Source organism: Mesoplodon bidens, assembly GCF_964165515.1.
Source record: "Mesoplodon bidens genome assembly, contig: HAP1_SCAFFOLD_776, whole genome shotgun sequence".
NCBI lineage: Eukaryota > Metazoa > Chordata > Mammalia > Artiodactyla > Ziphiidae > Mesoplodon > Mesoplodon bidens.
Genome location: NW_027671250.1, coordinates 116,192 through 134,998, shown reverse-complemented (window position 1 = coordinate 134,998; position 18,807 = coordinate 116,192).

The following is an 18,807-nucleotide window of genomic DNA, read 5'->3' as shown; positions in this document are numbered from 1 at the left end:
TGGGCCTGTGCATCCGGAGCCTGTGCTCCGCAACGGGAGAGGCCACAACAGTGAGAGGCCCACATACTGCAAAAAAAAAAAAAAAAAAAAAAAAAGAATGAAGGTTAAATATACATCTCCAGACAGACACACAGGCACATTTGAGAATTTGTCATCAGTAGAGTCACAATGAGGGAAAACATTAAAGGCTATTCTTCAGGCACAAGAAAAATGAACCCAGGTGGGTGATCAGAGATGCAGAAAAGACAAGCAACAGTAAGGGTAATGTGTGGATATGATACTGACTATAGAAAAACACTAGTAATGTCTTGTGGGGTTTTAACTATCAAGAGGAGTTTAGAAAATGACAGCAATGGCTTATAAATCTGGAGGGGGTAAGTGAAGTTAAGGTGTTTGAAACTCATTGCACTGTCAAGGAGAAGGGCATAATTATCAACTACTATTGCCTCTTGGTAAGTTAAGAATGCAGGGCTTCCCTGGTGGCGCAGTGGTTGAGAGTCCGCCTGCCGATGCAGGGGACATGGGTTCGTGTTCCGGTCCGGGAGGATCCCACATGCCGCGGAACGGCTAGGCCCGTGGGCCATGGCCACTGAGCCTGTGCGTCCGGAGCCTGTGCTCCACAACGGGAGAGGCCACAACAGTGAGAGGCCCACGTACCACAAAAAAAAAAAAAAAAAAAAAAAAGAATGCATATTGTAGTCTTCAGGATGACTACTAAGAGAATAGTAGAAGAGTGAAAAACTTAATTAATGTGTGATTTTGGTGAGTCAAGGATGAATGCTATTGTCTTACTATTACTAAAAGAATAGTAAAAAAGTGAAATATTTCCAAGCTAATAGAGGGCGAAAGTGGAATAAGAGAAAACCATCCACTCAGAAGGAGGCAAGAAAGGAGAGAAAAAGGAACATAGCACAGATGGTACAACTGGTATTGAGCAAGAAGGTAGATTTAAACCCCAGTACACGAGTAATTACATAATATAAATGGACTAAAAGTCAAAGATTGTCAAACTGGATTTTGTAAAAATGATACGCTATTTGAAGGCATATGTCTAAACCTTAAGACAAAAATTGACAGAGAACATATGAAAAAGATATGGTATGAAAACTCTAACCAACAGAAAGCCAGTGATGAAGCTAAATGACAAAGGAGACGATAAGGGAGAAACACTACTAGAGATGAAAAGGGACATTTCATGATGATCTAAAGTTTTGCTCTACAGGAAGTATTAGGATTCTAAATTTATATGCACCTAGTAACACAGCCTCAAAATATATAAAGCAAAAATTGTTCATATTAAAAGAAGAAACACACAAATGACAAACATGTTGAGATTTTTAAAAACATTCTCAATGATGGAACAAAAAGACAAAAAAAATCAATATGAGAATTTAAGTTGGAACAACATCATTGGCAAACTTGATTTAATGGATCAATTCTTTCTTAGATAATTTCACAATTAATATCTGAAGGCAGTCTAGGGTTGTGGTTACACACAGGAGCTTTGGAGTCAGGCAGACCTGGATTCAAGTTCTGCCACAACTACTTTATGCAAGTGAACTTGGATAACTTCCTTCACCTCTGTGAGCCTCAGTTTTCCCAACTGTAAAGTGGGGTGAATACCAGTATAGACCGCATGGGGTCATTGTGAGGATGAACAGAGATGATGCAGGTGGAGTGCTGGCCCCAGAGTGGTTCCCAGGCCGACCTGTCCCTGCCATACCTTGCTCTTTTCCCGCAGCCTCAGAGAGATCAGGCTCTGCTCGGTACTGCTCCTTTTCAGCTCCACCCTGAGCTTCCTCATTTCTTTTTCCATGTCATGGATTTGCTGAAAGAGTTCCAACAACAGGGAAGTCAACTTCACAACTCACTTCATCCGGTTCATTAAGGCAGAAACCTAGTCTGGGATTCGCTTAACTCCTTCCCTTGGGGGACAATTCCACATCTTTGAGGCAAAGTGGACTTTCTTTCAACGGATGCAATGAAAGGGCTGGGTGAGGGAAAATTTGAGTTTCTTTTGAAGATCAGCATGGATCCTGGATTAAACAGTACAAGATACCTATCCACTCATTAGAGTCTCTTTCCTTGGGGTATATTTTTGAGTTCAATCTAAATAAGGGCTGTTTGGAAGACACAATAGGCACAGTTTGGAAGAAAAGAACAATGCTATTTTTCTTTTTTCTCATTTGAGGCAGAGAAGTGTGCTCCTGACAGAGAGAAGAACACATGTCTCCTGCCCCCGTCCCAGGCACCGTCCTTCCCAACGGATGGAAAACGTATGCCTGGTGATGTGCACGAGTGTTCGGGCTGGTACAGGGGGTGAACATTTACATTGAGTGGTCATCTTTTCATTGTATTCATTTTTATGTTCACCTTCCATACAAGGCCAGTGATACATTTGCTTTTTACTTTGTTTTTATGAATTGTTGTAAAATTGAATGTATTTAAGCAAAAACACTTCAAGAAGAGTTGTGTTAATAACAGTGTTCAGGGCTGTGATAAAACTTGTGACAGTGGATCATGAAAGTCTGGGCATCACAAGTCCAGGGGTAGGGACCACGGTGAATTTCTAGCAGCATACGGTGGCCACTTCCCGTCCCTTTCCCCAGGGGAAACCTGATGTGGGGCCTTGAGCCAACTGCACAGAAAATCTGGGGAGAGTGTGTTTTCCATGGTCTTTTCACCCATCTCTTTGAGGCCAGCAAACCAATTAGGAGACTACATTAACAGACAAACACCCAGAAAGCCCCAGAGCTTGTGCTAGCTAATGGGCCAAGGAACCCCTCCAAAACCCTCAAGGCCACAACCTAGGCTTTCAGTGGACACCTAGGGGGCAGGAGGTTCAACGCACAGTTTTGCAGAGTTTTAACTCTTTCTCTTGGGCTTCCCACTTCTCCTTCTGGGCATCTTCCTTCTGTAACTCTTCTTTCAGCACTGAGCACTGTGGAGAAAAAGGACAAGGCCACGGGGGCTTGGCAGGGGTTCCCAGTACCTGTGTTCACGCCCAGGAGTGTTTCCTGCTGTATAACCCAATCACACCTCTGAATTCTGAGAGGCGAGACCATTTGTGTGATGGGAGCACGGGATCCTGCAGTCATTCCCAGTTCACCCCTCTCATGAGTTCTGAGGAATAGAGCGTCTAAATTCCTCTTCAAGAGCCAGCAAACTTCACTGCAGGCGAAATCCAGCTTTGTAGAGTCTGGGTACTTAGGGTGAAGGAATTGGGATGTTTTCACGCTGTGACCGGTGAGGGTGGAGGGGGCCGAGCCAGTGAGCTGGGGTCCATCTTAGGGCTTTTGTGCAGGTTGCATCTCAAAGACACAACTGCCCTGACTGGTGTGGAGGGGAAAACGGAGCTGTCTTGCCCGAGGGCGGCTTGGCAACAGGCATTAAGGGCATAAGGATGGATGTGCCTTCTTTTGACCCAGCAATTCCCACTTTAGGAATGTACCTTAAGGACAATGACTGGAGAAATAAGTAAATTTGTAGTTTCAAGGATGCTCTTCACAGAATTGTCAGTAACAGTGGAAGAAAAAAAAAAAAAAAAGAGGAAACAACCCAAGTGTTGTTTAGAACAGCAGACCACTTTATAACACTGGGTACATCCAGGAGAAAGTATGTAGCTTTTAAGACGAATGATAAGAGCGTTGATTTATTAGAATGGGAAAATAATAAGTATTTAAAAATTTAAAAAATGTGCATAGTATAAATTCACTATAAAATGATTGATTGATTGATTTCTAGGCAATATATAGAAACAAGACTGGAAAAACAGACATGAAAATATTAACACTGATTTCTCAAGGTAGCATTTCCTCTCCTCTCTTTTTATTTTTTCTTCTCAATGTCATCTACTTATTTTTCTAAAATTAACACACATGATGTATGTCATTAAAAAAAAAAGCATCTCAAATGTTCACAAGAGCAGTACCCTTGGTGGTGACGAGCCCTTGTGCTATTGGCCAGCACAGTCTAGAGGAGGAGGGACCTCACTCCAAGGTCAATGAGGAAGGGGAAACGGGGACATAAATCATCCAAATGCACTTCAGGAGGTAGAAGAGCCAAGCAGGTGCTGTCTTTGCAGATTCCTTCTACTTAGCACCAGCTCTGCATCCCCTTCCCGTCCCCAACACACACACACACACACACACACACACACACACACACACAAACATAAAACAGCTATAGCACATGCCTGCGAAGACAGTCTGCTTGGGAGAAACGAATGCAGAGGGCTTGGCCAGGCAGCCAACCTCGGGCAGAGGCAGAAGAGCACAACGAAAACCAGCCTCCCACTTCTCGGAAAACGATTTTGTCATCCCCATTTCACAGATGGGGAAATGGAGGCCAAATAAGTTACAATAAAAGAAAGCTCTGGGATGGGACCCTGTTCTGTCTGATCCCAAAGCTCATGCAGTGCCTTTCACCAGCTCCAAACTGGGTATGGTACTACGTACCAGGTATTACCTACTGTGCCTTTTCCTTGGAACCTCAAGATCTGTTCTCACCCCACCCCCATGCAGACCTAGCTATCGGGTAGCCTCTGGGAATCTCTGAGTTGCCACCTGAGATGAAAGCTTTGAGGTTTTACCTTGACTCACAGAAACAGGCACATCATGCAAATACTGAGAAATCTTCTCCTATAGGGGCAGGATTCTAAAGTTAGCATTGAAGGCAAGATTTGCAAATAGTCAAAGTTACATGTAAAAAGCTCTTTGCTTGCCTACCACGTTCATCTTCCATAGAGGCATTCTACACACTAAAGTCTAAGGAAGAAATGAGAGTCTGCGTGTTTGCATCTGGATCTTCAAACGTTCTGCTTTGAAGACAATTATGAGAACCAGTGGTGCTGGGACCACGATGCAGCCGTGTGGTCATCCTTGCTCACAGAGAGATCGTATTCTGCTTAATATTAAACTTTGCAATGGCAGTATATGCTCATAGGTGTGTTTGTTGCTGGGATTAAACAAACTCATTTATAATAGGGGTTAGAAAATGTTTGCTGGATTTGAAAATCTATTATGCTTATTCTGAGCCACATACATGCTGTTCTTTGAAAGGCTTCAGAGAAGTTGGCCACCTGCCCAGCAGCTACCCTCCCTGGGTCCTTGGGCACTGGCCTCATCTCACCACCGTGTGTCATGTGACTCCACTGTGTCTGCTTTTCACAGCTACAATTTGCTGATGACCCGACACTCACTCTGGAGCTGAGGGCTTCGAGCTGGTGATCCTTTTCTTTGTTCTCACTTTTCAGTTGATTCACCTCCTGTTGTAGTTGTTGAACTTGACCATCCTTTACTAACACGTCTCTTTGCAAAGATGACACCATCTCTGTAAAAGAACCAAACCAAACCAAAACAAAAGACTCATGGAGGTCAAAGAGGCAGGAAGGATTGTTGGCAACACCATGGCTGTCAGCCAATGTTCGGACAAGACCTTCCAAGCCTGGGCCACCACCGGTGCCCGCCTAGAACTGGGGAGGCTTTTTCCAAGGGTCCCAGAGCAGGAATGGGAATGAGAGCAAAGTCCACGGAACAGGGTTTGAGGCTTCAGTGAGAATGAGGGGCAGTCGGCACCAGCGAGAGGAGAAACCTGTGGGGGCCCCTTGTGAGCACAGGCCAGGCAAAGCTGGGAGGAGAGGCCACACCATGGGCCTGGGGAACAAAGGCCCAGCACAGGGAAGGTCCAAGAATTCTTCTCCAGAGGCCAGGAGACGGGTGTGTGGCAGAGGGCACTGCTGGACGCTATTGATGGGGTGGTTGGTTTCACAGTCCTCTGAGTTTGGACCCCTCTCTACCACTTATTAGCTTCATGGTCTTGGACAAGCTATTTCACCTCCCACTGTCTGTCCCACACAGATTTATTGTAAGGGTCAAATGAGACGGTATGTCCCAAGAACACAAAGTGGCTAAATTATGTTTGTTCCATGGCGCCTATTATTATTCTCGGCAGCCAGCTTCCAAAATGGCCCCAATGATCCCTGCCGCCTAGAATTCATGCCCTGTGTAGCCCCTCCCACCTTGAATAGGGCTGCCATGGGTAACCAATATGATACTGTGGAAATGACGAACTGTTTCCTCTCAGGCTGAGTCATAAAAGACACTGTGGCCTCCTCTTTGCTCCCTCTTGAATCACTCACTCTGGGGGAAGCCAACTGCTGTGTTGTGAGGACACTCAAGCAGCCCAAGAGAGAAGCATGTGTGCTCAGGGACTAAGGCCTCCAGCCAATAGCCACATGAGCAGCCATTCGGAAGGGGGATCCTCCGGCTCCCCCTGAGGCTTTAGATGACATGACTGATGCCCCAGCCAACATCTTGACTGCAACTCATGAGAACTAAGTCACCCCCCGCTCAAATTCCTGAACTACAGAAACTGGGGGAGATAATAAATATTGGTTGGGGTTTTATCCATTACATTTTGGGGTAACTTGTTATGCAGCAATAGATAACTACTCCATTACTGTAGTATCATTTTTTTAAACATCTTTATTGGAGTATAATTGCTTTACAATGGTGTGTTAGTTTCTGCTTTATAACCAAGTGAATCAGTTATGCATATACATATCTCCCCATATCTCTTCCCTCTTGCATTGTAGTATCATTTTGAATAAAAGTGGGAAGAAGGGTGCATAAATGCAGTGGTATTGGGTTATCTCCTATGGTTCTTTTCTTGAAAGAACATCAGGCCCAGTTTTAGTGGTAGATATCAATCAAGAATGTCTATGAAATAAAGCACAAAATGCTCCAGAATTTCAGTTTAAAAATGAGCTTTGCCTCCAGGACACAGTTCAGTTACTTGGAAATCCCTCTGGGGCTTGCCACACTTTGAGTGGGTCCAGCCCATCTCAAGCGTTATCCCAACCCAGGTCTGTCCGACTCCCTGATCGGAGAAGGTGGGATCTGAGACAGGCTTGATGCTTGGATGAGGTTTCACTGGCCGACATACGGGAGGAAGGTGAGGACCAGCGAGTTCATCCTTCCATTCCTGGCGCCCAGAACAGCACCTAGCCTGGGGGAGGTGCTCAGAAAATATCTGAGGACATCCCAAGTGAGGGAGGAGCATAAGCAGAGACCTGGGGGCAGCAGGGGGTGGGGCTGGGTGTGATTAAGTTGCAGAGTGAGGCAGAAGAAAAGCACGGATTCATACAGAGATGGGGATTCACGTGCGACTCAATGCTATGTCTGGCTTCTACAGCTGTGGGCATGTTTCCTGTTACGCGCCGGCTGCTTTCAGAGTGATGTGCCCCTCCGAGGCTCACTGCCTCCTCCCTGTCACCTGCTTCTCTCCCTCCCCTCGTCTGTGAGTGGTCCCATCCTCTTCAGGTCTCTAGGCATGTCAGTTTCTGCTTAAAAACCTCCACTGGATTCCCAACACCCTTGGAATAAAAACCCAGACCCCCCGACCCTGCCCAGCCCCACAATCCCCTGTTCACTCCATGCAGCCTCTCTTGCCCTTGGCTTGTCCTTGCTCACGTGAAACAGGTCCTCTCTAAAAGAAGGACATAGCCGTGGAGGATACAACATAAACTGGTTAGAATCAGCTAGGTCCAAGGGGGCGTAAGATACGACTTCCAGGGGGACTGGAGCCTCATTACAGACTCATTGTAATACATGAGCGAAATGACACACCCACCAGTACCAGGACAGTTCCGAGGCTGACCATAAAGGTCAAAAAGTGGGTGGTGGGGCTTCCCTGGTGGCGCGGTGGTTGAGAGTCCACCTGCCGATTCAGGGGACACGGGTTCGTGCCCCTGTCCGGGAAGATCCCACATGCCGCGGAGCGACTGGGCCCATGAGCCATGGCCACTGAGCCTGTGCGTCCGGAGCCAGGGCTCCGCAACGGGAGAGGCCACAGCAGCGAGAGGCCCGTGTACAGGAAAAAAAAAAAAGTGGGTGGTGGCCCAATTCCTGGAAATCCCCGCCCCTTCCCCAAAATATTAGAGTTGTCACAATCCTCCCACTCATTAGCCAATAAAATTACCCACCCCATAAAAACTAACCACCCCATATTTAGGGGCCTCTAGCCTTCTGAGATAGCCCACACTCTGTCTGTGGAGTGTGTTTCTCTCTAAAGAAATCCACTTCTTACTTTGTCTCTCACTGAATTCTTTCTGCATGAGACATAAAGAACCTGAGCTTTATTAAGTCCCGAGACCACATGCGTGATCTCGATTAAAAGATAGTGGGTTCTGACTGGGTTCGAGTCCCAGCCCACGGGTTCAAGTCCCACCTGAGTTCCATGGTTGCACACCCACTAAGCTGGTCCCCCTTGGCCTCCCCGCTTGAAGCGCTGGCCACCACGACACACAGTTTATTTTCTCCACAGCACCACTGCTCTCTGAAGTGGGCTTGTTTATTCATCCGTTTACTTTTATTGTCTGTCACCCCCTCCCGAATCTGTGAGTACAGGAATCTGACTGTCTTGCTTGGCTCTCCCTCCCCGGAGCCTGGAATGGGGCCTGACACCTAGTAGGAGCTCAAGAAACATGTTGAAGCAATGAAGGAATCCAGGGAATCAAAGCTCAGCCACAGCTGTGCGTTGGCTGCCCCTCTCCCAACCCAGGCCCTTTGTCAGGTAACCACCTCTGATCAAATTAGAAAATGGTTTCCCTTGGGCCCAAGTGCACTCGGCTGAAATGGGTGAGACAATGGGTGCCTTAAAGGAGTGACCCCATTTTGTCCACGCTCTAGTTTGCACTCAGGCTGCTTTGTGGAACCACCCAAGCCACAAGGCGACCTGTGTTCTCCCTGGTGGGGCCAGTGCTCAGGAGACCTTGTAGCCAAGAGATACCATTCTCTCAAATATTTACCAGGCCCTGCCCTCGGAACTGGGCGGCAAGAAACCTCCACTGAGGGAGAACTCTAATGCACCGACACGGGTGATCCCTGAGGCTGCACCCATGTCACGGGCACAGGTGTGCTGGTTGACTGGTGATGTCTGCAGGGGGAGGGCAAAAGCTCTGAGGCCTGAATGCAGAAGGGCCTCACCTGACGTAATGGCGGTCTCCCTCCTTAAGTTCTCGGCCTCGTGCTTCAGGGAGGTGATTTCTAAGTTTCTCTCAGACAGGGTCTGGCACAGCACCTGGTTGTAGCCTTGCTGTAGGGCACTGATCTGTGGAAGGAGGCAACACACAGTCAGAGGGGGCCAGCCAGGCCTGCAGGACACGCTGGTACTTCTCCAACATTGGGCAAAGAGTCGGGTTGATCTTGGATCGGGGTGTTGGGGAAACCAAAGTTTTCAGTTGTCACTAGTGGAAGGGGCAGGAGGGGGCCTGTTCCTTCAGTGACCACCATGTCATCGGTCCTCGAGACATGGACCTTATCTTTGTGGCTACCCAGGGGCTCCGGTGCTGCTGTCTTCCTATGACCTGTGGGTTTTCAGCCATAAATAGACCAGCTGTTGGTTCCAGATCATCCAGCACTGACTGGATGCACAGCAAAGTTCAAGAGCCGGGAGCAGGTTATGAAATGAATTCCCTCTAATGAGAATAGAGGGTAGTTTATACCTCACAGAACACTCCAGAGTTTACAGAGCCCGTTCACACATGCTACACTGTTACTCGTCACAGCGTTGCTGAAGGCTGACGTTCCCATTAAGGGAGCCAGGTTGAGACTCAGAGAGGCGAGGCCCCCTGCTCGGGATCACGCGGCTGGTCAGACGTGGAGTCTGATTCAAACCCAGTCTTTAGTTGCCTGGTTCCTCCTTCCCAGGTGGCTCTAGGAATGAGCGTGAGAAGTTGGAGGCTGTAAAGCATGGCATGGACTCGGGAGCCGGACTGTGGCCTTCAAGTCCTGTCTCTGCCAGTTAACGGGCTTTGTGAACACAAGGAGGACACCATATTCTGTTTCCTTTTGTTCAGTCTGTACGCAGGGTGATGGTAGTCCCAACCTGATAGGATTGTTAGAAGTATTTTAATAAGTAAGCATGTGTACAAGTGCTCAGATCATGCCTGGCACACGGCTCAGGGGGATGAGCTGTGACCGTCCTCTCCTCTGACTACCCACGGGGTGTTTTTTTTGTTTTGGTTTGGGTTTTTTTTTTTTTTTTTTTTTTTTTTTTTGCGGTTCGCGGGCCTCTCACTGTTGTGGCCTCTCCCATTGCGGAGCACAGGCTCCGGACGCACAGGCTCAGTGGCCATGGCCCACAGACCCAGCCAATCTGCGGCATGTGGGATCTTTTTGGACCAGGGCACGAACCCGTGTCCCCTGCATCGGCAGGCGGACTCTCAACCACTGCGCCACCAGGGAAGCCCTCACAGGGTGTTTTAGCTTCAGCTTCCCTCTTCCATCTCTGTGGAAGGTAGTTGGTAATCATTATGTGTGCATTTGTAAGCCTAGCCAGGCTCACTTAAACGCCAGTGTGGTTGTTATTAAGAGGAAATACAGGTGCCCCAGTCCGGGAGGATCCCACATGCCACGGAGCGGCTGGTCCCATGAGCCATGGCTGCTGGACCTGCGCATCTGGAGCCAGTGCTCCACAACAGGAGAGACCACAACAGTGAGAGGCCTGCATACCACACACACACACAAAAAAATTAGGAAACTCCATTTTGCTGGTGTAGAGAGGAAGGCTCAGAGGGATCCAATTATTTGCTCACGATCATCCTTCTAGGAAGCAGCAGTGCTTGGATTAAAACAAAGTCCTCCCCAGTTGAAAGCCCATCTCTCGCCCTCTGTGCTTGCATACAGAACAGGGGCTGTCCTTTTGTACCTCCACACTTAAATACTCAGCACAATTTGTCCTAGGAGCTAAGTGGGCCTGGCCAGGGCCCTTAAGGCAACAAATGAGACCAGTAATCCTCAGAAGGGCTCTTCGTGTACTGCCCATTTATGGCCTGTGGTTTGATTGATCCATCCATTTCCAGGGATAAAGCTGTGTCCCATTTTCAGTTTTGCTCCACAGTTGTGGGTTTAGTTTAGATTTCCCATCTCACACGTGTTCATCCAGAGCCAAGGCGTCTCAGAACATTTGGCATCAAGCAACAGAAACCCACTGCAACTCGTTTAAGCATAAGATAGGACTTTATTGAAAGTAGCCTGGGGCATCCTATAGGACAGTGAGTGAGGCCAGGCTAAGGAGAGCCCAGAACTATCTCTTTCTATGAAGGACTGTTTTCTCCGTGAACCTCTGCTTCATGAGTCTCCTCTTGCAGACCAGCTTTCTCTGTGCACGTGGCTCCCTGGTGGCTTTCAAGTTGATTAGATCCAGGGCAAGTAGCCAGTCCAAAATGACCATGGTCATTGTCACCCAAGGCCACGGGACCCACTTTGGGAAACACTGTTCAAGCAAGGACCCTTCCCATGGAGAGAGGGGCTTCATGCTTTATCCCCAGAACCCAGAACAGTACCCTGGCACATATCTGTGGAGCTCCATACTTATCTGTGGGTGGATGCAGCTGACTTAGCTGCACACACACACCAGGCAGCGCTCTGCACTGCAGTCACAGTTGTGCTCCAACACGATCTTTTATCTCAATCATCTGCTTGTGGCTCCCCTTTTCAGAACTGTAACTGGTCTGAGAAAAGTGAAAATCAAAATTGAGACCAGGTGGAGTATCCACTGTGGGCCCAGCACTGCCTGATATGATGCAAAGGCAGGGCCCGCCTTCAAGGACATGGACTACATTTAGGATCCAACCTTAAAAGGGGAATTTATTGGGAGGACACAGCATTTCTTGTGGAACCCAGGGGCAGAAGTACAGCTGGGCTTTCCAAGGCATCAGGACCAAAGACCAGAAAGTCATCAGGACACAGCTATGTCTGAGGTCTCATCCTCATGTCGGCCTCTTTCAGCAGTCACCTTCTCTCTGTGCTGAGGTACGTCCCCTACTTCACTCACCTGTGGCCCCTTAATCCCTGATACCACATTGCCCAACCCAGGACCTGGGAGAGACGAACCTAGCCCAGCCCAGCTTCTGATTGGTTCTCCTGGGTCAGGTGAACACATAACTATCAGCTGTGACTTGAGAGGGTGGAGGTCACATGGCACCAATATGGCTGCTGAGATTCCTCCTTTTGGGTGGGGTGGGAGTGCTGGGGGAATTTTCTTTGCTCTTTCATAGCCCTGGGGCCAGTTAGGGCCCAAGAACAGGTGAGGTGGGTGGCTTTTGATTTTTCTCCCCTGTCTCTGCCTTTCTTATATTTAGTCTAAGAACAAAAACACGGCGGAGAGGAAAGGAAGGGCCAGGGTCTTTCTTCTGGTTTTTACCTTTTTAGCTTTTTTCTGTAGTGAAAAGAGAGAGAGCTCTGAGAAGTCTGAACCAGTGAACAAGCAGGATGAGTGTGCCTTCGGGAATTTTGAGGTGAAAGTGACCTCCTGCTTTGGTTTTAATTTACTCTTGCAGATAACTTCCTTGTCTTCCTAGGCACTATTCAGGGCTCCAGCCTATTGCTACCATTCCCAGCTAACATTCTCCCTGCCTTCCTTTTAGACGGAGGTGCATCCATGCTCCATAGTTTACGTACTAAACATCCATGAGCTATTCTCTGAACAACGTGAATAATTTTCTACTTGATTGTTTCCACACATACAAAACAACTAAGGTCCTTTGTGCAATTCCCACAGCACTCCTGCCGTATAGGAAGAGTCCAGAAGTGTTCAGATCAAAGTGGGGGGCTGGTCTCTAATGAGTTGAAGATTGAGCCCCGTGTTGGTTTGCTAAACACAGTGATGAATTCCCACAAGCTTAGTGGCCTAAAACAACAAACGTATTCTCTCATGGGTCTGGGGGCTGGAAGCCCCAAATCAGCATCAGCTGGGCTGCAATCAAGGTTTTTCAGAAGGACCAAACTCCCTTGGATGCTCTAGGGAGGAGTCCATCCCTTGCCTCTTCCAGCTCTGGTGGCTGCTGGCATCCAAGGAAGCCCTGCCCTTTCTTTTTTCCTCCTGTTTTTCCTCAACAGGGGGAAGCATTAAGAGTAAATGAGGGGCTTCCCTGGTGGTGCAGTGGTTAAGAAACCGCCTGCCAATGCAGGGGACACAGGCTCGAGCCCTGGTCCAGGAAGATCCCACATGCCGCGGAGCAACTAAGCCCGGGCGCCACAACTACTGAGCCTGCGTTCTTGAGCCTGCGAGCCACAACTACTGAAGCCTCCATGCCTAGAGCCTGTGCTCCGCAACAAGAGAAGGCCATGGAATGAGAAGCCTGCACAACGCAACAAAGAGTAGCCCCTGCTCGACACAACTAGAGAAAGCCCGGGCGCAGCAACGAAGACCCAATGCAGCCATAAATTTTAAAAATAATAATAATAATAAAAAAATAAATGCATTAGCAGATTTTGGGTTTCCTCTCATCGTTAGTGTAATGCTTTCATTCCTAAGACGCTAAAAAATTGGAAACCACTCCACTAACCAGGAACACACTTTGCAACACGGATCCAGGGGAAGCTCTTTTCTTCCGTAGACACTTCATGACCCCAGTTTCCACAACAGCAGGCACTGCTGGCTCTGCCAAGTTGCTGGAGAAGGGCACCTTATCTGCAAAGTCACGAATCCAAATGGGCCCCCATTGCCAAGGGTGGAAGGAAGTTGTTTGGCTTAGCTTCTTGGGGGATCAGAAAATTGGGAGTTCTGGTGGGGGGACTGCAGGTACCTTGCTGTCCCTTGGTACAACGTCAGGGGAAAGAAAGGTCGCTGGTAGCTTCAAAGAGCTACCAGTTGGGGCTGTGCAGAGCGTCTTAGTAAATGCCATTTTGGTTGCAAATAACAGAAACTCAAACCGGCTGAAGCAAAAAAGGGGACATCTACGGGGAAGAAAAGATGGCTCCTGCCTGTCCAGACTCCTCCGCTTTGCTTGCCCGTTGATTCTCTAACCTTCCGCATTTCCTTTCAGTAAACTCCTTTTCTCTTTAAGTTAGCCACAGGAGATTTCTGTTGGTTGCAACCAGAGAATCTTGAGTGATACAAAAAGTCCTAGTGGAACCCAAGGGCAGGCATTGGAATGGGCCTTTCCAAGGAAAGAAACCAAGAACCAGAAAGTCATCAGGAATCAGGGCAACTTTCTGCATCAGTTGGAATGCCTTCAGCTTTTTTTTTTTTTTCCTTCATGGAGCTCATAATCCATTCATTTATTCAATAAGCAATTATTGAGTGTCTATCCTGTGCCAGGCACCCTGCTAGGTCTTAGAGTTCCATACAGGTATAAAATATGCCAAGACCCCTGCCCTCAAGTAGCTCACATTCTAGTGAAGATAAGACATGTGAGCACATAGAGTATATTCACAACACAGAATAAGAAGAGCTATGCCATGGACACATATAAACCAGCAAACATAAAATAGATAGCTAGTGGGAAGCAGCCGCATAGCACAGGGAGATCAGCTTGGTGCCCCGTGACCACCTAGAGGGTTGGGACAGGGAGGGCGGGAGGGACGCAAGAGGGAAGAGACATGGGAACACATGCACATGCATAACTGATTCACCCTGCCACAAAGCAGAAACCGACACACCATTGTAAAGCAACTACACTCCAACAAAGATGCAAAAAAAAAAGAAGAGCTATGCCAGAGGGATGAAGCATGACTGTCTTCATAGACCTAGAAAGCCCAGATGCAATTATCCTGGTAGAGAGGGCCTGGGCAGAGAATCGCAGGTAGGTGAACCTGTGTGCACAGAGAACATGGTATGTATGAGAAGCTGCAAGTTTTCAACATCCGTGGAGCAAAAGAGTTCTTGAAAAAGTAGTGGGAGACGTGGCTGAAGAAATTGGTTGAGGATGAAGCATAAAAACCCCACTGAAGTGTGATCTTTTTTTCCTGAGGAGGCATGGGGGAGCCATGGAAGATTTTTAAGCTGTTTGAGGACATGGTCAATTCTCTGGGTTTCAGAAAAGTCTCTCTGGAGTCTGGGATGTGGTGAAAGTTGGGCTGGACCTTTCACCAGCGGGCATGCTCAGTGGCTCAGGAAAGGTTTTCGCTCTGCCTTGGGAAATTTTTCACGCCGCTCTGGCAGAGGAGCTCGCCCCGCCCACGGCTTCTCCTCACTGGATTGGTTGAACTCAGGGAGGCTACCAGGAGGCCCAGTTGACCTCCCAACTCCACACCCCCGCCCCCGCCCGTTAACGCTCTGGGCGCGCGCTGCCTTCAGCTTTAAATAACAGAAACCTGGATGTGGGTAGATGGTAAAAATTTGGAGCCCCTCCCAAATGAACTCTAGCCATGTGGCTTGCTTTGTCTGATGAGATGTTGGCAGACACATGGCAGGTGGAGACTTGAAAAGTGTGCTTTGCGGCTTTCTCTTTCCTGTTGCTCTTGGAAACCTGTACCCACCACACGTGGCCTGGTCTGGCCTGCTGGGTGATGAGGGACCACACCGGGCAGAATCAGACGTCCCAGCTGAGGCCTTTCTAGACCAGGGTTTCTCATTCTCGGTACTATTGACATATTGGATCAAATAAGTCTTGGTTGTGGGCAGCTGTTCTGTGCACTGCAGGATGTTTAGCAGCATCCCTGGCCTCTACCCCTAGATGATAGGATCACCCCCAACCCAGTTTAACAACCAAAGTGTGTCCAGACATTGCCAAATGACCCCTGGGTGGCAAAATCGCCCCCAGTTGAGAACCACTGTCCTAACCCAGCTTGCCTGGCAATGACCAGGCAGGCATGTACACGAAGCCACCCTAAACTAGCCCCAGCCAAACCAACCAGACCAGTACAAGGGGCCAGCTTGACGCCTGGAATCATGAGAACTAATAGTTGCCATTTTAAGTCACTAACTTTTGAGTGGTTGGCTCCACAGCACAAACAGGTACATCTGACTACAGTGGCTGAAACTGATAGGATTGATTTATTTATACAACAGGATGTACAGAGGTAGGCAGTTGAGGTACAGTGCAGAGCACAGTGATGCCACTAGGCTCCCAACCAGGCTTTTCATGTCTTTCCACTCCACTGTCCTTTGAGGTGGGCTTTGGTCTGTTACTTGTTACCTGGTGATCCCCAACATGGCTGTTCCAGCTCCAAGACTGAGCTCCAGGAGAGGAAAAGGAGACAATGCAAAGGGACAAAGAGAAAAACTTTCTCCTAGCAAAGCCTTGTCTTTAATTCCAGAAGGGAAGCCCTGCCCAGGGCCTTCACCTGCATGTCACTGGCCAGAACTGAACAACACAGCCAGGTCTAGCTGCAAGGGAGGCTGGGAAATGAGGGCATTTCGCGTGCTGCTTATACAGTAGAGGGGGGCAATGACTAAGGGGCTTGTAGTGTCTGCTGCACTGTCTCTCTGGGGGTCGTCTTGGTTTCTTCTTCTTCTTTTTTTTTTTTTGCCACACGGTGTGGCTTATGCGATCCTAGCTAACTGACCAGGGATTGAGTCCGGGCCCTTGGCAGTGAAAGGGCAGGGTGGACTGCCAGGGAATTCCCTGGGTCTTGGTTTCTTGTCTCTACCTGTTGCTTATCTATCCTGGCCATCTCTTTCTAAGACTGGCTTTGTTTCTCCAAACACAGTGGGAGAAATGGCCACCCCAGCTGGGAACTGCATCAAGACTTTCAGCTCCGGACCCTTAATGACCTGTGTGGTAACTCCGTGTCCCACTTCCAAATATCAAGGGCACAGGTGCTGATTGGCCCAGCTTGGGTTAGAAGAGAAACCTGATTGGTCTGGCTTGGGTAGAATATCTACTGATCAGCCAGTCAGGTGTGGCCAAGAGAGCAGCAGTAGGTAGGGTAAACCTGGTTGGGGAATGTGCATTCTCAGAGAAAGGGGTGTGTGGCTGAGGAGACACCTAAAGAACCATCTAGTTCAAGGAGTGAAGAAAGGACATTGCCATTGTGGGTTGCAATGTTGATACGATAAAGATTAACACGTCCTTTGAAAGACCTCAAATACAGTGGAGTCACATAGGCATTACATTTAACTTATGCAAATTCAAATATTTGTATTCAACCAAAGTAGTTTTTTTCCCACACAATTTGGCTTTCAAACATGAGCCAGCTACTTAACTACTGCCTGACCAAGTGATCTTCTCTGGTGCTGGAGATGGCTGTTTTGGATTTGGGGGATATGGTACAGTATAAGTAATATGTTCTTTATGGAAAACTGCTGGGATTTTCAAGATTATTTTTAAGGTCAGGTGATGCTCACCCTTCTCACTGTGTAAGAAGCACCTTTAGTGGAAGATGATGCAAATCATTTTTCCCATTTCCTTCTAGTTTTAATCAGTATAAAGAATGCATTTGGTTTTAAAATATCAAAATACTTTTATTGTGGCTTTTTAAAAATAAAAAATAAATGATATTCATGGCTTCTGGCTCTTCTTCCTGTTTTATTTGGTGGTCTCTGGCCGTACAAGAAAGGCAGGGAGAGAACAGATGGCTGGAGAGAAGGCAAAAATGAGGGTCTCTTCAAACACCACGGGAAAGGGGTGTGTCCACCTGGGCAGTGTGTGTTCTTTGATGACTGGGTACTTGGTCCGTCCTGATGGCCTGGGACTTGACCTACTGGGCTGTCTTGGTGCGGCAGAATGGGCAGCGTGAGATGGAGTTAGAAACCTGGGTTCCAGACCCAATTCTTGAATTTACTAGCTGTGTGACTTTAGACGGGCCATTTAACCTCTCTGGGCCTCAGCTTCCTCATTTGTAAAATGGGGAACATAATGCTATTTACCTCCCAGGGCTTGAGAGAGGATTAGACGAGAAGTGTTTTGAACACCGCAGAGCGCCATATAAACATGACTCACTGTTATGGAAGCGATAAAACTGGTTGCTGTTCACATTTATTATAATCAATTCAGATATAAATGCACTATACCATGGCCCCAACAGCCCTGAGGTTACCATTCTGTCCTGTGGCCCCAGTACACGCCCTGGGTTTTCTCAACTGCGGGCTTCTCAGAGCTCCTTGGAGGTGTGACATTTGGGTTTGTCACTACCCAAACACATAATTGCATCTACCAGGCCTAGGAGTCTGAATTTCAAACTTATTCTTCATATGCCTGCGTATGTTTACATTCATAATATCTGTGAAAAGAACCCCTCTCCTCACACACTCCAAAATACAGTATTGTGCAAAATACCAGTCTAGGAAGCAACACACTAGGGTAGCAACCTTTAATGTCCTAAAAAAGCATCTTAGTAGTTTGACGCAGAAGAGTTACACTGACTCACGGAGGATCACGCGAGGCCCAGCGGGACGACGTTTCTAGTTCCTTCCACCAGGTTTAGAAAACAGAAGGTTCTGGCTGGATTTGCTGGACATTTCTCTCTTCAGCATCTCCCTTCCTTGGTCCATCTTTGGGGTGCCTTTTCTGGCTCCAACCTACAACAAGCAAGAGCAACAAATGCCCAAACTCTATAATTGTAGGGAGATCCCCAAATATTTCTCAAATGGCATTTTTTTTTACTGAAAATAAAATCTTTGTTGTAAAAAGTATTTATATACACACATAGACGTGAGCAAAACGAAGGTAAAATGATCCACCATTATCACACTACCCACAGGTAACCTTATTCACATTTTGGTGTACACTCTTCCAGATACACAGATAACGTTTTCTTCTTACATTTGCATCTTTTTTTGAACCAGGAGTTTCTGATGATAGGCAATTTCATTGGGGTGGACTTTCTCTCGAAAAGCTGTTACTGAACTGAATGCCTTATGTCTCTGATGTCTTAGGAGGGTAAAATGCAGCATACTCTAGGGGGTCTGTCTAACCCTTTTCTGAGCACTACTCCTGGATCCAGGCAGCCATGTGTGTGACTCTGTCCCTGGTCATAGCTGATCGGGCACATGGCACGGGCTGGGCTTTTAAGATGGTCACTCCCAGGATTTGGGGTTATGGGCTCTAAGATGCTACTTGCTTCCTGGGCTGGTCCT